At 41.6% G+C, this 24,463-nt stretch overlaps 1 protein-coding gene and 2 pseudogenes across 1 annotated transcript in view; all 3 read right to left on the bottom strand.

Annotated features, from left to right (window-relative positions):
• The window catches only part of ITPR2 (inositol 1,4,5-trisphosphate receptor type 2), a 590,339-nt gene that overhangs the window by 527,756 nt on the left and 38,120 nt on the right, over positions 1–24,463 (bottom strand). The gene's annotated exons all lie outside the window — the stretch shown is intronic.
• LOC142450572 (protein O-linked-mannose beta-1,2-N-acetylglucosaminyltransferase 1 pseudogene) lies at positions 946–1,928 on the bottom strand (annotated as a pseudogene).
• LOC142450571 (protein O-linked-mannose beta-1,2-N-acetylglucosaminyltransferase 1 pseudogene) lies at positions 1,979–2,524 on the bottom strand (annotated as a pseudogene).

The following is a 24,463-nucleotide window of genomic DNA, read 5'->3' as shown; positions in this document are numbered from 1 at the left end:
GCATCTCAGTGCTGGCAGGGGTCTCCACACAGCTGCTCCAGCACCCAGGTAGGTTGATTTGGCTTTTTCTCAGGGATGTTTTGCAGGAAGTGAGTCTTGTCAGCTAAAGCAGGGAACTGCTAAGGCAGCTGCACCCTGGTGCGACCATCACAAAGCAAGAGACCTAAGAACTAGCAAGGCGAGGCTCACCGAGCCATTTATCTCTCTGCCCTTTAACTAACCCCACATGTGTTTGTTGGCCAGGTTGGCACAATTAAGTACATCAGTAAGCAATCAATGGGAACACCAGTTACAGATCAAAGAAACTCCAACAACCGAGTCAATCAGGTTACTTTGTCCCCCCCCCCTCCCTTTTAAATCAATGGCACACTATTCAGATTTGGAAACCTGGACATAAAAAGAGACCGAGCAGAGTCAGTCCAGTGTCTGAGGGTCTTCCAGGGAGTCTGTTTTGGCTGTGGGACCCATCAAGGCTTGTCCTTCAGGTGGACGCAGCAGTTTCCTGAGTAAAGGCCTACCCTTCCCTTTGGACAACACCCAATCCAAACACAAATGCAAGGCCCCCCCAGGTTTTGGCCAGTTTCCAGGGTCTCTGGTTTCCAGGGAGTCATCACATGGGTTAAATTTTGAGCCAGGTCTGGGACAGAAAGGGTGTTCCTAGAGCAGGATCAGCTGCCGTGGGATCCCAACAGTTCCTCAATATCATCCTGCCTGTCCCCGGCGAGGAAGGCAATCAACAGACCTCCAACTCAAGAACAGGAACACTGGAGCGAAGAAGCCCTCCCCATAGAGCGAGTCATTAAGGCGCATGTTAAAAAGAAAACAAACCAGTCCCAGCCCCTGTCGGTGCCTACAAAATCCTATACGCCAAGGTGAAGGGCTCGCCTGAGACTGCAGGGTCTTGGGACTGCAGGGTCTTGGGACTGCAGGGTCTTGGCGGAGGTCTCAAATCTGCTCTGCAGCTCCCGGGGCCCCACTCCTCCTGTCCTCCTCTGGGGGTGGGCCCAGGGAAATTGAGGTGACTGATGATGGTTTCATCATCCCATTGGGTGAGGCTGAGAAGGTTTTCTTGTTGCAAAACAACTTCCATAGGCCCTGGTGGTTGTCAAGCATAGCCACGTCCCACATATGGGGCACTCAGCAAGCTGGCTCCAGGCGGTGAAGGTATCATCTTTTTCCATTCAACAAAGGCCACAACAGGTTCCTGCTGGGGTCCAGGATCTCAGCCTCACAGAGCAGGCAGGGAATTTCCACTTCTCAGGCTTCCTTCTTCAGAATGTCTACATTCCAAAGCTGGACACCAGGAACCATGTTGACCTTGTACTGCTTGATGTAGGCCTCATAGAAATAGCCAGTCATGTTGAGACCCAGAAAGCCAAAATGGTAGGATGGGGAAATGCCAGGGATGATGCACTCTCCACCTCAGCTTTATTGGGCCATCCCCATCTACATGCCCCGGTCTCAGTCCCAAAGCTTTTCTGCTTTGGGCCAGTGGGGCTCAAGCTCCTCCTTCTACAGGGACTTCCAGCCTGGTCCGGGCATGGTCTCCACACCGTACAGGGGTGCCGGGTCTCCAGCGGTGTGGTCACAGACTGGGTCATTCCAAACTGAGATGCAGTGCAGGCTGTCACCCGTCTCCAGCACATGGACGAGCTGGCTCAAAAACTGAGAGGGAAAACAATTCACGACAATGTCCAGATATTCTTCCAGCAGACGTGGCTGCAGGAAAGAGGTTGAAAATGCCAATGAGGCAGGCCTTGCCAAACTAAGAGAGCCCTTAACTTTGCTGCAGAAGCACCAGCAGAGATGGTCTGCCAGGAGCACTCTGTCTCATCAGCTGAGCTTACGAGTAGGTCTGTGTTCAGTCGGACTGTTGCCCCCGCCCACCCAGATGAGAAGGCAGGGGACGCAGAACCTCCTGTTAGCATCCCATGAATACTCAGGTATCCCTCTAACCAAGGGTAGTGCAGGTGGCTGCTCAGAGGTGAAAGGAGCCCTCATCCTTGCTGGTTCCGATGAGCGACCGCCTGAGGCCACCATGTAGAGGACCAGCACCGTGGCTTCATCCTCATGATTAGATCAGTGCCAGTTTCACACTTTGCTATCACCTGGCCCATGGCTTGGTTGAAGACAATGACGAGGATACAATGGGACTGCCCTCGGGCTGCATCCTCCACGACTGTGGTACCAGTCACTGTCAACTACACTTAGCTGCTTGAGCACACCTCCACACCCAGGACCTCCTGGGGCCTCTCCCTCTGCTGCATGGTGGCTCCAGGTACCCCAGGGGATCAGCTCATCAGAGTCCTGCACTGGCTCTGGCTCTTCCCTGGCCTCGCTGATTGCTCTACAAGGGTCCAAGATCAACTTGATGTCGACTAGAACAGTCACCAAAAGATCCTGTCTGACACAGCCTCCACAGGGCCCACTGATTGGTCATTTTTTACTTCTAGGTAGGAGACCAGCTCCACTTCTTCTGAATCCCAAAGGGCTTGATGAAGGGACTGAATGCCCAACCATCCATGTCGGAGAGGGCTAGGGTAGGGAGAGAAATGCCCTGTACAAACCCACCCAGGTCTTTAGAATGATCTGGGGGACAGGGCCCTGCTCAAGCCCCCGCTGGCCCTCACTGCTAACCCATCACACCACAGCTTTGCCTCCTCCATGAAGGGAGTTACTTTTTAACCATGTAGCACTTAAAAAGAAAGCATATTCTAAGGTCTGAAAACAAGAATATTTATAGTTTTAATTTCAAACTATTTGAGTATGCACAAAGACACAATCTGGCATGCATGCAATACAATAGTAACATGATTAATGATGCAGTATAATACTACTAGAAAAGTGTCAGAAACACTAGAATTATTAATATTAATCTAATGTAAAAGTTTTAATTTATGCATCAAGTGTGTTTCACTTCTTATTTCTGTTGCACAAGACACAGGTCTTGGTTAACAGTGAACCATTTGAAATTTCTTGCTGAAAATTTCCTGATGATAAATAAAGTTCAATAGACACAATGTAGCCAGAGTACATTTCTAGGGTGCAAAAATGAGGTGAGAATTACAGAAGGAAGTGGCTACTATATTCTCCATTAAGTGTTTTGTTGGAAAATGATCCAATCCTAAATGATTTTTCAATTCGTTCCAGAGAGATTTCATCATTAGCACAACTCAACTAGGATGGATAACCATGAAAACAGTTGAATTCATAGAGATTATATGCTGTCATTATTTGAACTGAAGATACACCTGTGGCTTAATTCATGAATTAAGAAGAATCTCACAAACTAGTACAGAAGGTTGATCCTGGAACGCCATTTTGCAATGTGTGGTTGCTGTCATTGTAGCAATCACTGAACATGGGTGATTTCTTCAAGCAAAATTTAAGTGGGGTTCAGCAAAATGGAAATGTAGGTGGTTTACTGAAACCTGTTACTCAGTTTAATCCATGTTTTTGCAAGTCATAGTACCTTAGCACAGGGCAACCCACTGCGCATGCTACAACAATGCACAATGAATAAAAAGTTTAGTAAGTTATAAAATTCAATAAACTAGCTTCAGAAAATGAGTAGAGCTTAATATTGCAGCTCATCTTTAGAGTACACTCCTGATATTTGTCAAATAGATCAGCAAAGTATTGCTTTAAAATATGTATCTTGCCTTATACCTGATCCCTTCGACACCTCGTGATCGCACAGGCTGGTGTGCTTCTTCCATGTGGGCTTTGATGCTTCTGAGCTAGATGACCGCTTGTTTACCTTCAAGCCTTTAAGACCCCAGACACTATCTCTTTTGACAGCTGGGCACCATCAGCTTTCTTTGGCACATTTGCTTATGTACCCGTTTGTCCTTGGCGATCAAAAGTATAGCATTCTAAAGATTTATCCGAAAATAAAATATAGCTATTTGCTTTCATATTTTTATAATCACTAAATTTTCTTTTATGACATCTATTTCTTGTTCATATATAACTATAGCATTTATCGCCAAAGATCAAAATTAAAGCATGAGCCAATTAAAGCAAAATTGATCAAAGTAAATTTCTCATTATGGGAGCTACAACAGATTTTACATTGATTGTTGAAACAGCTAAGGCCACTAACCCATTTTTCTTTTGTTAGAGAATATGTGAAATATTCTTGTAGGAAATGTGGCATACAGTAAGAATTTTATAATTCATCCTGTCTCATTCTGTTAAAATGGCATACATCACTTTCATGTTCAATCATTAACCGTGTACCAAAAATGCATTAACATTGAGTTGATGCTGACTCATAGCAACCCTATAGGACAAGGTAGGGCTGTGTCTGTTGGTTTCTGGGACTGTTTGTGGGAGTAGAAAGCCTCATCTTTCTCCTTCAGAGGGGCTGGTGGATTCAAACTGCTGACCTTATGGTTAACAGGCCAACACATGAGCACTGCTCCTATTAATAGCAGAGTCACATTTAACAAGAAGTCACATCGTGGGTAACTCAAATAGCCCTTTCAAATGTGTGAGTAAACAGAGAAGGAGACACCTCAGATTGCCAGTGCTTAGAGTCTTCCTATGCCTGCATCTGACCCTGGATAGAGGAGTCTGACAAGGTGTAACCTGGAAGAAGTAGATCACCAGCTTGTCTTCCAAGTGCCTCTGGGTAGGTTTGAACTGCCAACCTTTCAGCTAGGTGGTTGGGTGCTTGCTTCACTGTTGACACTACCCAGGAATTGCTAAAATAAGGATAACCGTATGTAATTCATAGCATTGATAGCAGAATTAAATGATCTAATATTTTAAATTAAATGGCCTAATGGCTACATAGGTATTTGATAAATCAATGAAAGTACAAAACTTGTCTGTCTTATTCCTCACTATATTATTATTTGTTCTGAAAAAGTGCCTGTCACATAGCTGGTGCTCAACAAATATTAGCTCAGTGAATAAACTGCCTTTGTAGTTACAAAAACATGTTTAATCCCAATTTAAATATTTACCAGAAGTTGATTTCTAGGACACTCTCAAAAGAAAAGCAAAACCTCTGACCTGAAATCACTTTGAAGCGAAAGCTCCATCAGAGGTGCAGTGCTGTTCATTGTTTCCACTGAGAGGAAAGACTGTGTTTTCAAATATGGTGGGAATGCATAAAAACTAGTTCCAAGCACGTGAATTCATCTGAAGAGAAGCGTCCAGGCGGCAGCTTTCTGCACTTGTTAAATTGTATTACCAGGCTCACTGGTGGGCACCGACTCCCGCACAGAGCAAATCCCACTCTGCGATAAGATGGCACCTTGGAATGAAATGAAACTTTTGTTCCTGGCTTATTGAGTTACCAGAAACATCACTAAATTTTCTATGCAATCCAGCTTTCTGGACGCAGAATGCTAATAGGGTCACGTACTAGGGTTCTTTCTTTTTCCTTTGCTTTTCTTTGTTTTGTTTTTAATGTGGGTATATTTTCTTTTATGTCTGATTCATTCACACTGGTTTACTAAAATGTGGTTGTGCAGATGCTGCCAGGCATTTTAAAAAATTCTTTTTTAAGGTCCTTAGAAACTGTTTTCTTAGAAACAGGAAGTTATATTCGGTCAAGAATAAGCAAATGCAAGCTTCCCAGTGTCCAAGTTCAGCATGTAACAGTGGATCCAAGAGGCTCAAATAGCCCTGAGGAGGCCACAACATAATATTGAAATTGAAATGCTGTGGGAGAAAGGTCAGCTTTTCCAATTAGCGCAGGCATGTTAGGAATCCAAAACAAGCTATAAACTTTCACCCGAACTACAAAGAAAAGGTTTTTTTTAAAAAAATTCAAAACATACAATGATAAACCAAAAAAATCATCTTATTTAGAGCACATGAAAATTATGCAGTAAGTTAGGAGAGGGAGTAGGAAAAAGAGGCGCTGATGCCAAGGGCTCAAGCAGAAAGAAAATGTTTTGAAAATGATAATGGCAACATATGCACAAAATGTGCTTGATACAATTGATGTATGGATTGTTATAAGAGCTGTAAGAGCCCCAAATAAAATGATTTGTTAAAAAATATGCAGAAAGAAATTCTGGCATTATACTCCTTCCTTTTAACTGCCCGTTTCCTCATAAGCACGTCCAGACTCCGGTGAGTGTCACAAACTACCTACCTGCAGGGCTCCCCCATCGAGGCAAATGGGGAAAATTAAAGCTACAAATCAGATGGTAGCAAATTCATATAAACACGATGCCTATTCTCAGTTATCTGATCCCCATAAAAGCAAACCTATTACCATCTTGTCAATTCCAGCTCATAGCAACCCTGAGTCAATTATCTGATAGATCAAAGTGTAATAATGAGCACTCTAACTCTAAGAATTTGTCATGTTCCGTGTACCCATTTCTTAAAGAGAATTAGAACTGAGTTTGGAGACAATTGAGGGAAAGTATAAAAGCAGTGGGATGAAGCACAAATCTGATATAAAAAAATATGTATGACCACCAATGCATATATTAAACAGCTATTGAAACAATTTTTACAATAATATCTACAATTTCCCCAACAGCCCCTTCATGAACACACCCAAAAACATCACTTGGCATTTTTCATATATTACTAATATCAAAAATGAATTTTAGATGGACCACTCCATCTTTCCCATCACTTACTAACACATGTGCTTGCTTAATGTGCTCAATCTTCCAATACATTACAAGTTCCATAAAGCCAGGAGCTGAATCATCTTGTTTATCACGTATTCTTGGCCTTTACTAGAATGAGTTCCAGTCAATACTACATAAAAATTTGTTAAATGATTCAACGAATAAATAAAATTTCCCTCCCAACTATTTTTCCTCTTTAATACCAGTCATTCCTTCTGGAATTATAGTAGACACATTTCCTTTTGTTGGGATGAAAACTTTATTCTTCTTCCATTCTCTCTAATACAGATGGCATCTAAGGAGCTTGGTATGCTCTCACAGGCCCCCACTGTCGTTTTACACAGGAGAAAACTGCGGCAGAGTACAATTAAACACAACTAGTAGATGTTCATCATTCAAATTAAGTAGCCTAGCTTCACAGTCTAGTCTACCAACAGCGACGATATGGTACCTCACCTCAATGAGGCACCGGTGGATGTTGAATGGTCTTGTCCAGGGGAAAGGGAGTGAGGTGGTCTGAACTGCACTGTTGTAATCAGCTGTGGTGTTACCATCACAGCCAATTATGAGCTAACAATTTTATGTCACTGAACAAGAAACCAAAATCAAATTCACTGCTGGTATTAGGGTGTGAGCTTGTGACCACTCCTTGTCAACTTGACACCTGTACACAACTCTTTAGCCATACAAGATCCTTAAACAAAGACAATGATAAAATCATGTTTACACATAACGGGATAAAACTAAAATGAGGACAACTGAAAATACACCAGCCCATTTAAATCTTATTCTCTATATGGAAACAAAATAAAAATATTCTATGCCTAACAATTATAATTTTGTGATAATCTACACCTTAATCCTATTCAATAACAATAAGGAGGAGAATTAATTATAATCCAAGAATAGCCAGGTCCTAAATGCAATTCTTTTCAAAGCATCAAATTCAAACTTCTCATAACTAAACTTTTCCATTAATATGCATACGACCTTTTATCTCAGGCAGGATCAAACCACTGCCTGGCCTTCTCTTCACCTTTTTATCTAAGCAACAAGGGCTTAGTCTCAGGAAAATTCAAAAGGCGCCTTACTTCCTTGAGCTTCAACTCACTATCCGTTACATTCCTCTGTTCCACTTCAGGTAGGAATAACCAAAGATAGTGTCTAAGAATCAAAACTTTTATTTCCCATGCCCTTTCCAGAAAGCAACCGAGGAAACCATACGGCCATATCTGGTATCCAAAGGAGAAGGAAAATCCAACCCCACCCAACTGCCGTAAGACACAGGTCAGAAAAGCCGCCACTGTCCAACTTCATGATCTGTTCCTCTAGAACAGTGCTTCTCAACCTTCCTCGTGCCGGGACCCTTTCATTCAGTTCCTCATGTTGTGGTGACCCCCAACCATAACATTATTTTCATTGCTACTTCATAACTGTCATTTTGCTACTGTAATGAACCCGGCGACCCCTGTGACAAGGTTGTTCAACCCACAAAGGGGTCACGACCCACAGGTTGAGAACTGCTGCTCTAGAACCACCCCACTCCTGGTACCGATTGTGTTAGGCTGGGTTATATAGAGAAATAAAAGCAGAGACACCCATATATGTGCAAGAAGAACTTATACCGAGATGTAATCATATCTAGAAGGCACCCCAGCCCAGTGAAACCTAAAAGTGAAGCAAGGTGCAGGAAGATCACAAGCCAGCGGCTACAGAGTCACATGAATCCAAGGTCAGCAGAAACATGGCAGGGCAATGACAACTTTCAGGCTCGAGTGGCCTACTTGGGGCTGCCCTGGTGGCCAGGCACAGAATGCCAGCAAGCAGAAAGTCAAAAAGGCAGAAGGAGACAGGGAGGGATCCCCGGTATCTCACTTAAAAAAAGACCAAACCTCCCAGGAGGCATCATCAAGCTGTAACCTGATTGACAGACTGGACTCCACCCCTACACAAGTTCAAGATGACAAAAAATCGAACTGCCACACTGCCATCAAATTGATTCCAACTCATAGTGACCCTACAGACCACGGTAAAATTACCCCTGTGGGTTTCTGAGACTATAAATCTTTTTTTAAAAAGTTTTATTGGAATATACTTCGCATATCCTACAATTTAGTTGTTCGGTTTTATTAAGAAGAGTTGTGCAGTCATCACCACAATCGCTTTCAGGACAGTTTCTTTTTGTGCTCATCGTTGTTAACTCCCCACTTCCCCTAACTCTCCCAAGTCATGGCCTTGTTGTTGTTGTTGTTGTTGTTGTTAGGTGCCATCCACTTGATGCTGACATATGCAGACCCTATCTACAACAAGAGTGAAACATGGCCCGGTCCTGGTCACCCTCACAACTGTTATCTTTGAGCCCATTGCTGCAGTCATTGTGTCAATCCAACTTAAGGAAGGCCTTCCTCATTTTAACTGGCCCTCTGCTTTACCAAGCATGCTGCCCTTCAGAGACTGGTCTCTTCCTGAAAACATGTCCAAAGTACGCATGAAACAGACTCGCCATGCTTGCTTCTAAAGAGCCTTATGGCTGCACTTCTTCCAAGACAGATTTGTTGGTTCTTTTAGCAGTCCATGGTACTTTCAATACTCTTTGTCAGCACCATAATTCAATTGCAATGATTCTTCTTTGATTTTCCTCATTCAATGTCCAATTATTGCAATGATTCTTATTTGATTTTCCTCACTCAGTGTCCAACTTTCACAAGTATAGGTGGAGATTAAAAATAGTGGGGCTTTGGGTCAAGCACAATTGAGTCCTCAAAGTAACATCCTTGCTTTTTAACACTTTAAAGAGGTCTTCTCAAAATGGGTGCGTAAGCAAATGTGGTGAAGAAAGCTGATGGTGCCCAGCTATCAAAAGCTATAATGTCTGGGGTCTTACAGGCTTGATAATAAACAAGTAGCCATCTAGCTCAGAAACAACAAAATCCACATGGAAAAATCACACCAGCCTGTGTGATCATGAGGTGTCAATGGGATCAGGTATCAGGCATCTAAGACCCAGAACAAAATCATACCCAATGTGAATGGGGGTATAGGGGGGCATGGAGACCCAATGCCCATCTGTAGATAATTGGACATCCCCTCACAGAGAAGTCACAGGGAAGAGATGAGCCAATCATGGTGCAGTACGGCACTGATGAAACACACAACTTTCCTCTAGTTGTTTGGTGCTTCCTTCCCCCCATTATCATGACCTCAATTCTACCTTACAAACCGGATTAGACCAGAACATGCACACTGCTACAGATAAGAGCCTGCAACACAGGGAATCCAGGATAGATAAACCACTCAGGGCCAACAAGGAGAGTAGCGATACCAGGAGGATTAGGAGAGGATGGGGGAGAAAGGTGGAATTGATCACAAGGATCAACCTATAACTCCCTCCTAGGGGAACAAACAATGGAAAAGTGGGTGAGGGGTGATGAAGGATGATGTAAGATATGAAAATAATAATCTATAACTTATCAAGGGCTCATGAGGGAGGGGGGCAAGGGAGAGAGGGGGAAGAAATGGGCAGCTGATATCAGGGGCTCAAGTGGGAAGAGAATGCTTTGAAAATGATGATGGCAGCATATGTGCAAATGTGCTTGACACACTGGATGAATGTATGGATTGGGATAAGAGATTCAAGAGCCCCCCAATAAAAGTAAGATAGAAAAAAAAGAGGTCTTCTGCTGCACAGTGATTATGTATTCAGCTGCCAACCTCAAGGTCAGTAGTTCAAAACCACGGGAGAAAGATTAGGCTTTCTACTCCTGTAAGGAATTAGTCTCAGAAACCCACAGGGGCAGTCCTACCTGTCCCTATAGGGTTGCAATGAGTTAGAATTGACTTGATGCTAGCTAGCATTTTTTATTTAGGGCATTAACTAGTTTACAAGATATTCTACAAGTGCCTCATAGACATCAGCTTATTTTTCCTATAAAATAACAAGTTTATTATATCCCAAGTATCATTATGATGAATTTCCAAACAACTTTACAAGGCATTTTTCTCCCAGTTTGGAAATAGCAAGTAATATGCAAGTAATAGCAGAGGCAGGGCTTTGACCTACATATGGAAGACCAAAGATCATGCTTCTACCTTCCATTAAACTATGTTAAGCTTATCCTTTATACTCCATACGTATAGTATGATAATAGATGTACAGTAGATATGCTAATACTTTTATTGAAACTTTAATTGATTTCTATTGATGACTGTTTCAGTGTAAAAACATCACCAAGTTATGATGCCACCCTTAGCTGAATTTAAGATTACAAATTAGTATGGTGTACAAAAGCACTTCATAAATTTCACTAATAATGCATGCCTGCTTTAATTTTGTAGATCAGACAAAAAGGGAGAGAATTACTGAAATATAAAAAATAAATTATCCAGAATGAAGCTCAAAGAGACAAATAAATAGAAAATATGATAGGGAGAAAGATTAGCATATGTCTACTCAGAGATTCAAACACATAGATAGAAAAGAAATAATAAAAGAAAGCATCTGAACAGAATGGTGCAGAACTAGGAAGTGTAACATATTATAAGCAGATACATAAATTACAGAAATCCACACCCCAATACATTAAAACAGGAAAATAATGCACTGTTCAATTATGCTAAAACAATTGGCTATCCATATGGGAAAATGGCAATACCTTCCTTCAACGTAAAAAAGCAACACCAAGTAGGCTAAAGACGCACATGTGATAAGTAAAACAGCAACACACTTAGAAGGCTGTCTGATTGGCTCCTGTTGTGAGTAGAGGATAGGGAAGAAGTACTTAAGTCAAACTGGAAAGCAAAATATGAAACAAAACAATAAAACCAGCCAGAGAAGAAAAGAGTGATAAAATCATCTCCAAATTATTTTGGTGGACAAATAGTCAACAGACAATATGTGTTAGTCTGGGTACTTTAGAGAAACAAATCCACAGAAACTCATGTAGAAGAGAGAGTTTTATATAAATGGTAAGTGTACATCAAGAAAACATCCCAAGCCCACAAGTCCAACATTATCCCATATGTTCGACACCAATCCACAAATTCCTTCTCCGTCTCACAAAACACATGCAATGATGCCGACTGCAGGAGGAAAGCTGAATCAGTGAACATGTAAGCATCTCAGCGCTGACAGGGGTTTCCACACGGCTGCTCCAGCACCCAGGGCTGCATCAAGGTAAGCTCATGAGGCTTCTCCTCAAGGGTGCCTTGCAGGAAGTGAGCCTTGTCAGCTGAAGTAGGGAACTGGCTAAGGCAACTGCACCCTGGTGCAACCATCACAAAGCAAGAGACCCAAGAACTAGAAAGGCGAGGCTCCTCACTGAGCCATTTATCCCTCCGCCCTTCAATTAACCCCACATGTGTTTATCAGCCAGGTTGGCACAATAAACTTTATCTCACAATGTAAAGAGAAGACTAGGGTGACCACTGTGTGTGTGCACTGGGACATGAAACAATGGTTCTTGATTTATAATCAAGTTCTGAAGTTTAGTCTATATTCCTATTCTGTTGGCAAGGTCATACAGTGGCAAAAGGCACATCTTCTCAAAAGAAGTGACATAGTTGTACACGAGGAGAGTCTGCTTACCCAATGAATAGAAAGAAATCTATAAATGAACAGAAAGAATCCATCAATGCTAGCAGCCTCCCTAACATATAAGCTATAAACTAGGAGAAAACATTTACTACAAATATTTAGTATACAAAATATATGAGGAATCATAAGAAAAAGCCAACTGCAAAAATTTTGCAAAAACCCTGAATCAGCAAAGCGTAAATCAAATTAAGATCCCATATCTACATGCAAAAGAAAGATGTTGGATGCATAGCTAAAAATATATACAAAAAATTAATTCAAAGTGGATCAATGATTAAAACCATAAACCTTTCCAAAGGAAGCAGAGGTAAAATAAAAGATTTCATTTATTGACAGTGTGCACTTAGCGATGACACCAAAAGCATGAGGAGCAACAATAGATAAGTTAGACTTCATTCAACTTTTTAAAGATACATCCAAAATTTATAAAGAAAGCAAAAATACAAACTCCAGGCGGGAGAAAACATTTAGGAACCACATTCATATAGCTGCTAAGGGCTCATTATCTAGGACACCTAAAGAACCCCTACATCTCAACAGCAAACACAAAAGTCAGCCAAGAAGCGGACATAAGACTGGAAGGGACGTTCTAACGTTTTCAGAACTCTATCACAGATAGCTTTATTCCCCAACTGGGACCTGCACTCTGATGACCCTAGAAATTTCTCCCTCAAACGCAACCATCTGGCTTCTTGTCCAGAATGCCCCTTCTCTTCTCACCTCTGGTCAACTACCATCAGCACAGACCCAGGACCTCCTTAGAGCATTTTGCTCCTTCCAACGCCTTCATTTAGAAGCAGCACCAGAATACTAATAGGAAAATGTGTTTAATAATCTTTGATCTAAGAAAGAAAATTATTAGGGCAAAGAATGTACAGATATGCTTTATACAATTGATGTATGTATATGCATAGATTGTGATAAGAGTTGTATGAGCCCCTAATAAAATGTTTTTAAAAAGGTGATTTAAAAAAAAATAATAATCTTTGATCTAACTCCACATTCCAAGTTGTGTTTTCACGTAACCTCTTTGTGCCTCATTTTTTCTTGTGTAACCTACAGTCCTCCGCTCTACCAGCTGAGCTATCGAAGGGTGCCTTGTGCCTCATTTTTTAACTGGGGCAGTTTTGATGTCATTTCCCTCATTTTTGTAGTTTCCCCTGTATTTTATCTTGCTTTGTGATGCAGCAGAGTTGGCTCAGAATATCATCCTCCAGTAGCAGACCCTGCCATCCATCAGATTTTATGCACTCTGGTGTGGAGATTGCATTGCTCTGCTGTCAGTTTGTCATGTTGTCATGGCAAACCTGTTACTATGACACTGGTGTTTCCAACACCCATGGTGGACAGACTGCAGAGGAGCCTCTGGACTAAGACAGGAAAGGCAGACGGACCTCAGGGTCGGGAAAAAGCAGCCCTTGAGCACTGTATGACTAGCAGTGGAGAATACGCGGCTAGAGTGCCAGCAGGTGAGCCCCGCAGGTTGGAAAGCACACAAAATATGACTGAGAACGAGATGCGGACTCAGGTTTGCAGGGCCTTAATACGATGATGTGGCACAATTCAAAAGGAGAAGAAACAGCTGCAAACATCCATGAATAATCAGAATGGCGTATAGACAGAATATGAAGCCACAAATCTTAAAAAAAATAAAATGAAATACCAAAAATCACTATGCTTGGTATTAACGAGCTGAAATGGACCAATATTGGACATTTTGAATAGGAAAAACATAGGGTCTACTATGGTAGGCTCATTGAACGATAACGGCGTCCCATCGCTGGCATGAAGATCTATGCTGAAGAGCAATGCCGTCGCTGATAGGGCAATGTCCATACACCTACAAAGAAGAGCGCTTAACACAACTGTCAAGCAAATTGCACACCAATCACGATGAAGAAATTGAATATATGTGGCCAACTTCTGCAGTCTAAGTTGGTAAAGCACCATTCAAGATGCATTGATAGAGGCGGTTAGAACACAAAATTTAGAAACAGAAGAAGGATTGTTGTTGCTTGTGGGTGCTGTGGAGTCAGGCGTGACTCTTATGGACCCCACGAACCAGAGATTGAGACTCTGCCCAGTCCTCCACCCTCCTCACATGGTTCTTACACTGGGGCATGGAACGCATGACTTTGATGAGACTGGCTACACCAAAGAACTCCTGGTAGAATTTTGCAAGACCAATAACTTACTCATTGCAAACATCTATACAAACGTTGACTACATACGCACCAGATAGGATACACGGGGAACAAAATCAACTGCAGCTGTGGATGAGACAATGCAGAAGCTGGTTATCACAAGTTAGATCAAATCCAGGGCCTACTGAGGAACAGACCATCAATTGCTGATATGCAAATTCAAGGTGAAGCTGAAGAACTTTAAAATGAGTCTGTGAGAGTCAAAATATAAACTTAAACATACAGCACCTGAATTTAGAAACCATCTCAAGAACAGAGGTAATACACTGGACACTAATGACCAAAGATGACATCATGGACATCATGCAAGAAGAAATCCAAAGATAATTTTAGAAGACAGGAAAGAGAGAACAGACCATAATGGATGTGAGAAGAGACTATGAAACTCGATCTTGAACACAGAGTAGCTAATGCAAGTGGAAGACATGATGAAGTAAACGAGCATAAGAAATGATTCAAGGAGACTAAATAATGTATTATAATGAAATGTGCAAAAACCTGAAGTAAGAAAACCAAAGAGAACATGTTCAGAAATTCTCAAACTGAAAGAACTGAAAAAAAATTCAAACTTCAAGTTGCAATATTGAGCGATGCTAGAGGCAAAATATGTAACCATGCAAGAAACATCCAAAGAAGACAGAAGGAATATACACCATTACTATGCCTAAAGAGAACTGGTCAAAGTCCAACCATTTCAAGAAGTAGCATCTGATCAACAATAGATCGTACTGAAGGATGAGACCCAAGCTGCACTGAAGGCTATGGTGACAAACAAAGCTTCGGAAATTGAGAGATTATCAATTTGGATATTTCAACAAACATACAAATCTGGCCAATAAACCAGAAAAAATCCATATTCGTGCCCATTACAAAGACTTATTCTGACTTGTGATAGTCAGCTTCTGAATTGTCCAATGTGAAAATTCTACAGTCTCATTAATAGAACATTCAAGCATTGTACAAGACTATGGTGGACAGTGAAAGCCCAAACTGCATTTTCAGGGTTCCCACAATACTTAAGCCTCCAGTGACTCCCCTCTGGCCACAGTCAGGGATGTGAACAGCCTTGCTGTCGGACAGAGAGCGTTGTGAAATCAACCATGGCAGATGCAGCTAAATTAAAATAGAACACCTCATCACTTGATTTTCCTTTTGACCCATTTTAAATTTGTTCAGATTTTTTATGCTTTCTGCCTTATTTTTATTGAGGGTTTTTCTGTTTATTTGTCATTGATGTTGAGTGTTTTGTTTTTTGCTTCTTGTTTTTGTTTTGTATGTTTTTCTGGATACCAAATCCAGGAAAGGACTTTGTCTCTGTAGAGGCAGAACTGGATAATTACCTAAGGACATGGCAAGGGAGGTTGGGGGGAAATGGGGATCCAATAACAATACTTACAAGAAAGAAGAAAATTTATTGTGGTGATGACTGCATAACTCTTAATATGATTGAACTATTGAACTCTATGATGTGTGAATTATATGCCAATTAAAAACATATATATATATATACATATATATATACATATATATATATATATAAAACTCTCAAGTAAAATTTTGTTGAAGATAATTCAAAAACATTTGTAGCAGTACACAGACAGGGAACTTCCAGAATTCAAGATAAATTCAGAAGAGGATATGGATAAGAGATCTTATTGTTGGTGCCAGATGCATATTGGCTGAGATCGGAGAAGAGCAGGAAGATGTTCACCTGTGTTTTATTTTCCATGCAAAGGCATTTGACTGTGTAGATTATCACAAAGTATGATAACACGGTGAAGAATGGGAATTCCCAAACACTTAACTGCTCATGCAAAATCTGCACATAGACCAAGAGGCAGTCTTTCAAACACAACATGAGAATACTGTGTGGTTTATAATCAGGAAAGGTGTGAGTCAAGGTTGAGAGTCAAGGTTGAACCCTTCTACCATTCCATCTATATGTTGAATAAATGCTCCGAGAAACTGGACTATATGGAGAAGACAATAGCAGCAGGACTGAAAGGAAGGTTCATTAACAACTTGAAATATGCAGAAGAAACAACCTTCCTTGGAGAAAGTGTAGAGGACTTGAAACATTTACCTATGTAGATCAAAGACTACAGCTTTCCATATGGATTACACCAGAACGTAAATAAACAAAAACCCTCACAACTTGACCAATAAGCAACATGATAAATGTAGACAATACAGAACTGTTGAGCATTTGATTGAGAATGACCACCCCCAGAAGCCACGTTAGGGAGATCTGCAGTAAAAGACCTGTTTGAAGAGTCAAGAATCGAAGATGCCATTTTGAGAACTAAGATGTGCCTGACCTAGCCATGCTACTTTCAGTGGCCTTGTATACATGGGAAAGCCGGGCAATAAGGAAGACCAAAGAAGAATGTATGCATGTGAATTATGGTGCTGGCATAGAACATGGGTTGTATTGGGAAGAGTACAAGGGCAATGTTCCTTAGAATCTGGGAGGGTAAGAGTCTGTGTCGTGAGCTTTTGATGAACCAGGTTCTGTTCGAGGATGGGTCAGATAAAAACAGGAAGGGCCCAAAGGATATTGATTGGTGCCGTGGATGCAACAGTGGATTCAAAAAGAGCCGTGATTGTGAGAGTGGCACAGGCCTGGAGGTCACATGGGGTGGCTAGGGGTCATGCTGGGTGGTTCTTGAGGGTGGCTAGGGGTCATACTGGGTGGTTTGTTGAGGGTGGCTAGGGGTCATACTGGGTGGTTTGTTGAGGGTGGCTAGGGGTCATGCTGGGTGGTTTATTGAGGGTGGCTAGGAGTCATACCGGATGGTTTGTTGAGGGTGGCTAGGAGTCATACTGGGTGGTTTGTTGAGGGTGGCTAGGGGTCATACTGGGTGGTTTGTTGAGGGTGGCTAGGGGTCATGCTGGGTGGTTCGTTGAGGGTGGCTAGGGGTCATACTGGGTGGTTTGTTGAGGGTGGCTAGGAGTCATACCGGATGGTTTGTTGAGGGTGGCTAGGAGTCATACTGGGTGGTTTGTTGAGGGTGGCTAGGGGTCATACTGGGTGGTTTGTTGAGGGTGGCTAGGGGTCATGCTGGGTGGTTCGTTGAGGGTGGCTAGGGGTCATACTGGGTGGTTTGTTGAGGGTGGCTAGGGGTCATACTGGGTGGTTTGTTGAGGGTGGCTAGGGGTCATGCTGGGTGGTTTATTGAGGGTGGCTAGGAGTCATACCGGATGGTTTGTTGAGGGTGGCTAGGAGTCATACTGGGTGGTTTATTGAGGGTGGCTAGGGGTCATGCTGGGTGGTTTATTGAGGGTGGCTAGGAGTCATACTGGGTGGTTTGTTGAGGGTGGCTAGGAGTCATACTGGGTGGTTTATTGAGGGTGGCTAGGGGTCATACTGGGTGGTTTATTGAGGGTGGCTAGGGGTCATACTGTGTGGTTTATTGAGGGTGGCTAGGAGTCATACTGTGTGGTTTATTGAGGGTGGCTAGGAGTCATACTGGGTGGTTTATTGAGGGTGGCTAGGAGTCATACTGGGTGGTTTATTGAGGGTGGCTAGGGGTCATACTGGGTGGTTTGTTGAGGGTGGCTAGGGGTCATACTGGGTGGTTTATTGAGGGTGGCTAGGAGTCATACTGTGTGGTTTATTGAGGGTGGCTAGGGGTCATACTGGGTGGTTTATTGAGGGTGGCTAGGGGTCATACTGGGTGGTTTATTGAGGGTGGCTAGGGGTCATACTGGGTGGTTTGTTGAGGGTGGCTAGGGGTCATGCTGGGTGGTTTGTTGAGGGTGGCTAGGGGTCATACTGTGTGGTTTGTTGAGGGTGGCTAGGAGTCATACTGTGTGGTTTATTGAGGGTGGCTAGGAGTCATACTGGGTGGTTTATTGAGGGTGGCTAGGGGTCATACTGGGTGGTTTATTGAGGGTGGCTAGGAGTCATACTGGGTGGTTTGTTGAGGGTGGCTAGGAGTCATACTGTGTGGTTTGTTGAGGGTGGCTAGGAGTCATACTGGGTGGTTTGTTGAGGGTGGCTAGGAGTCATACTGTGTGGTTTATTGAGGGTGGCTAGGAGTCATACTGTGTGGTTTATTGAGGGTGGCTAGGAGTCATACTGGGTGGTTTGTTGAGGGTGGCTAGGAGTCATACTGTGTGGTTTGTTGAGGGTGGCTAGGAGTCATACTGGGTGGTTTGTTGAGGGTGGCTAGGAGTCATTCTGGGTGGTTTGTTGAGGGTGGCTAGGGGTTATACTGGATGGTTTGTTGAGGGTGGCTAGGAGTCATACTGGGTGGTTTGTTGAGGGTGGCTAGGGGTCATACTGGGTGGTTTGTTGAGGGTGGCTAGGAGTCATACTGTGGTTTGTTGAGGGTGGCTAGGAGTCATACTGGGTGGTTTGTTGAGGGTGGCTAGGAGTCATACTGGGTGGTTTGTTGAGGGTGGCTAGGAGTCATACAGGGTGGTTTGTTGAGGGTGGCTAGGAGTCATACTGGGTGGTTTGTTGAGGGTGGCTAGGAGTCATACTGGATGGTTCGTTGAGGGTGGTTAGGAGTCATACTGTGTGGTTTATTGAGGGTGGCTAGGAGTCATACTGTGTGGTTTATTGAGGGTGGCTAGGGGTCATACTGTGTGGTTTATTGAGGGTGGCTAGGAGTCATACTGTGTGGTTTATTGAGGGTGGCTAGGGGTCATACTGGGTGGTTTATTGAGGGTGGCTAGGAGTCATACTGGATGGTTTGTTGAGGGTGGCTAGGAGTCATAGTGGGTGATGTCACATGATAGTACCCCCTGAAAGTGTAACTACTTAGTCTGTAGTTTTCAAATGGCTTATATTTTATTTTGTTCCATTTACTCATCCCAGCTTTTAGAGATAGTATTCAGAAAAGTTAAGATCCTGCCTTTTTGTAATATAGGGGTTTTTTTCCCCCACTTACTGATATTCAGGTTTTCCACATAAGAAGGCAACATCAAGACTACAGATGCATGTTTCTATGGCAACTAACTTCTCTGATAATTTAGGATAACCTGACAGGATACACTAGGTGGTACTAATAGCCAATTTCACACCATATATCTAACAGGTCCTGTGATAACACCCATGCACAAGGTCACAAACAATTTAAATCCGATAAGATGGAAGGAATTTCTTTGCAAACTTTCTTCCAGAAAATGTTCTAACTTGAAATGCAAACCAGAGACAGTTTGCCCAGTTTACTCGGGGCTGTACTTACATTTTGCCTGTCGATAGTGACAAGAGGAATTAGTTTACTTTTATTGGCCATATTCGAAATGTCATTTTTTTTCCCTTCTACAAGCCAGTGACATTTAAGATGGGCCTTAATTCAACAATAATTATTTCTACTAATGTAGATATTTTCAGCTTAAATGTTAAAATTATGCTTAATTTTATACATACAGTGTTTTAAACCCTGCATTGGTTTGTTACTAATAGTTCTCATATTGATTCCTTCCAAAGTTGGGATTGTGCTTGCCCTAAGTATTAAAAATATTTCCAGGATTTGTTTGTTTTCTTGGTAAAAAGATACAATTAATCTCCATCAACATATGTATTCAGAATAAAAATAGTTTGCATAAACAGTACACTAGGTGTATTGGTACATCTTGAAAAATAACCCAACAACTGATTTCCATCAAATTGATTCTGAGCAGAACACAGACAAGCAAACCCTAGGGAACAGATCTACTCATGGGTCATCCGGAGTCAGAATCAATTCGATAGCAACAAGTTTAGGCTTTTTAGGTGGGATTCTGTTGTTGTTGTTGTTGTTGCTGCTGCTGCTGTTGTTTATACATGTTGAAGATGGTGCAGGATCTGGCCGCATTTCATTCTATATACATAACATTGCCATGAATCAGAGGCAGCTAGACAGCAATTTAGAACAATAAATACTAGTTGAAATCAATCCCTTCGGTGTTGGCAGCGATGGCATGAACTACTGCTATCAGTTCTCAATGCTCTGCAAAGAGCCAGAAAGTCAGTGGCACTAGTACAAGTCACTCACTAGACAAAGTTCAGGCCAGGTGTTCATGAATACCAGACTGTGGTTGCTATCCGAACTGTAGCCACCTGGTTGGCCCCATTCTGAGTGTGCTCGCCATAAAAAGGCCATGAAAAATGGGCAGCTCACCCGATCCTAGTGTCTTCCAAGTACAGACACCCACCCGATGCCACCCCCACTCACCGCCACTCATGGGGTTCCTGCTCCCTCTCACTTTCCAGCACCTTCAGACACTTGTTTTTGATATACTGTACAGAGTTGATTAGTTGTACACTACAAATTAAATCCAGAGAAATTGCTCAAATATGTTTTGAAAAAATTACTAGTAATACAAGGGGGAGAGGCACTATGCTTGAGAGTCTGAAAAAACAACACGATGAAGATTTAGTGTCCTAGGGGCAGCAGATATCATTTTCAGCTACAAGATATAAAGTGCCTATCATCAAATAAAAGATAAGTATTCTAAAACAGCATAAAGTAAAAGCCCATTAAAAATAGCCAGGCTGATTTGATAAAGAACTCTCTAAATGATAAATGTTGAAATAAATGAGCAGGTTTAAGCTCATAAATTAGACACTGTCGATTAATAACTGGAAAGGAAGTTCTTGAGAAATGACTCCGAGTGACGCAGAAGCAACGAGTGACAGGGAAATGAAAGAGAGTGAAGAGCCAGAAAGGGTAGAAGGTGGATCCACAGCAGGTGTACATGGCGGGCATCCTAGGAGAGAACCGAGCAAATGGAGATAGGAAAGGAATATTGAAAAAGATTATGAAATACAGAAAGCACAATATGTTTATCATACATGTACACATGCATTTAAAATAGCTGCATCAATGGGCTCAGGCATAGGAACAATTGTGAAGATGTCTCGGGACCATGCAGTGTTTTGTTCTGTAGCGCACAAGGACACTAAGGATGGGAGTGGACTTGATGACGCCTCATAACAACAAGCATATGCATATGCATATACGGAGGCCAACAACAAACATATGCATATACAGAGGCTTCAAACACTTCATGGAATACTACTATTATTTTTAATGCTCTTTTCCACTGAATTTTAAAGCTTTGCGTGTGTGTGTGTGTGTGTGTGTGTGTGTAAATGAGTTTCGAAAGTTAGTAGGAAAAAATACACACACAAGGAGACTTGTAAAACAAGTAGTAAAACAACTTGTAAAACAACAGCAAACTTCTCAGCATCTGTTCTACAAACCAGAAGACAACAAAATCATTTCTTCAAACGCTGAGAGAAAGTTGAGCACACAAGCAGAAACTGCATGTGCAGCAAAAATAACCTTGAAAAGCGTGAGTAACATGGAGACGTATTAGGTCAGTAAAAACTAAGAATGAACTGGCAGTCAGATCTCACTAAACGACCTTGGATGTGACAGTGTTCTAGGGGAAGATCGAGGATCTCAGCAGAAACATCCATGTATAAGAAAGAACAAGGTGAGGGGTGTAAAAGCAAGCTAACAGACATCTGAATCAATCTAAATGTTGTCTGTCTGAAATAATAATAATGACAAGCATGGATGTTTAAAAGAGCAACACTAAAACACCAAATAACATGGTCACATAAAAGAGAATGGTCAGAGTTAAACAGTTCTACTGTTCTGAATTATGTAAGGGGGAAAATAAAATATCAATTGCCTTTACACCCATATTTTGTATAACAAAATGCCCAAAGGGACCACTGATACAATAGAAATTGAGTATATATGAGGGGTACTGCCCCAAAAACGCAACTCTTTTTCAAAGCTATGCATTTAAATTTTTTTACGAAACATCTCTGTGACCTTCAAAGTACTCTCCAGTACACTGAATGCATTTGTCAAATCTGCGATTCCATTCTTGGAAACGCTTTTTAAACTCATCAGTTTGGGTGGCTGACAGCACCTCCCTCGTTTTTTTCTTCACCTCTTCTATGTCATCAAATCACTGTCCTTCATGTCCCTCTTCAATCTTGGAAACAAAAAGAAGCCCCACAGAGCAAGGCCTGTGGTGAGTAAGGTGTGCTGGGCAAGACAGGCGAGCTATTTTTTGCCAAAAGCTGGCACACTGAGATGGCTGCGTGAGCAGGTGCATTGTCATGGTGGCAAAATCAGTCCCCTGACTGCCACAAATCAGAACTTTATTGTCATACACTGTTACACAATCTTTACAGAACCTCTAAATAGAATCTTGATTAACAGTCTGACCTGGGGGAAAGAACTCCAAATGCTCCTCACATCAAAAAAACAAACAAATAAGCAAAATCCAAAACCAGTAGCAGGGATATATATAATAATATAATATAACATAACATAACATAATATAATATAATATAATATAATAAATATAATATAATATAATCATAATCATTTTTTAATTTGTCATTTAAAAGACAAACTTGCCGACCGGATTTTTTTTAACTTAGTCATATTTTATTTACAAGAGTAATGCCTAAAGTATATGGATGGGAAAAGACTTACTAGAAACATATAATCAATCAAAGGAGGCTCTGATAACAATTATAATAGTAGAGCAATAATAGACTTTAACCCCCAAAAAGGACATTTTTCAGGAAAAAGAGGGCTATTCCATAATGAGAAGTATTTCAGTTCTATAGGGAAATAGAACAACTCTAAAATTATAAGGAAGAGCCTCAAAGATATAAAACAAAATTTACAGAACTACTGAAAGGTATTAACCTATTCACCATCATAGTAGGAAATTTCAACACAACTTTTAATTACCGATAGAGCAAAGAGTCAAAAATTAGTAAGGATGCATGCTTTGAAACCCACACTTAGCAAGCCCCTGGTATAATGGATGGACATAAAACACGTAACTCCTAATGGAAGTATGTGAAACTCACTGACTGGAAAAACATCCAAGTGTGATATCAATATATCAGTTCTCTCAACTGTTTCGAAATCACATGCTTTCCATAGATTTTAAAATATAACCTAAATTTACAGTACTAAAATATACATATAGTATTCTCTTACCTCACACTGAACTCATGTTTGGCTGAAAGCCCCCCAGTGACATATCCTCAGAAACCGGGGAGCTACATTTATAATCTCGCCATACTTGATACACGTCCATTCAACTTATTACATCATTCCTCCAACTGGATATTCACAAGAGAGCGAGCTTCTTGGAGAGAGCAGCAGTATTTTTAATCTTTGCATCCTTTTCACAGTAAACGCAGACCCCCCAAAAAAGTGTTCAATCAGTGAATTGTTACTTCAATGCACCACAAAGGCAAACAAATTGCAAAAGAAAGATGAAACCATGGACCAGAAGAGAAATCAGGGTGTAGGGAGAAAATTACACTGTAGAATACTGACGGGGTGGAGTGGTCGAATTGTTCAGAGTTGATGGTCTGAAATACCACCACTTGATTCACATGAAAAATATTCCTATTTTAGTTGACGATATAGCAGGAATCGCTCATCTTCAGTTCATCGTCTCAGCAGACTATAACGAAACCACTCACAGCCATCAAGTCAAATCTAACTCGCAGTGGTTTTACATAGACTTTCTGATACTGTAAATGTTTATGGGAGCAGACAGCTCATCTTTCTCCTGAGGAGCCAATGGTGGATTTGAACGGTCAACCTTGTGGTTAGCAGTTCAACTTTTATCCCACAATGCTACCAGAGGTCCTAATAAACTATAAAGGAATGTTTAGTTATGCGTTCTAGAAGGTGACTGGCTAAAAGAAAGCTCAAAGAATAATCCAATCAGGAAAACACCTGGACAGAAGATTAATTAAAAAAAAATGTTTCTTTCCTTTGAAAGCTTCAAAGCACAAGGCAATTGATGATCGCTCGTTTGGCTGTAAGGACCTGCTTCTTCCATGCTGGGTTTGCTACCATCTTCACAAAGAGAAGAATCTGAGCGCCAAATCAGACATGAAAGAGTCCCATACCTAAGAGGAAGTCGTTAGCAAGAGAAACTCCAGGCAACCATAGGCCAATTCCCAAGAGACTTTTCTGGCAACTATAAGCCAATTCCCACAATCATTACAGCGTGGGAAACTAGAAGTGTGCTTCCAGAACGCTGGAGCACATAAAATATACCTT

Source organism: Tenrec ecaudatus, chromosome 6 (genome assembly GCF_050624435.1).
Source record: "Tenrec ecaudatus isolate mTenEca1 chromosome 6, mTenEca1.hap1, whole genome shotgun sequence".
Classification (NCBI taxonomy): domain Eukaryota; kingdom Metazoa; phylum Chordata; class Mammalia; order Afrosoricida; family Tenrecidae; genus Tenrec; species Tenrec ecaudatus.
This window is presented reverse-complemented; position numbering and strand designations above follow the sequence as displayed.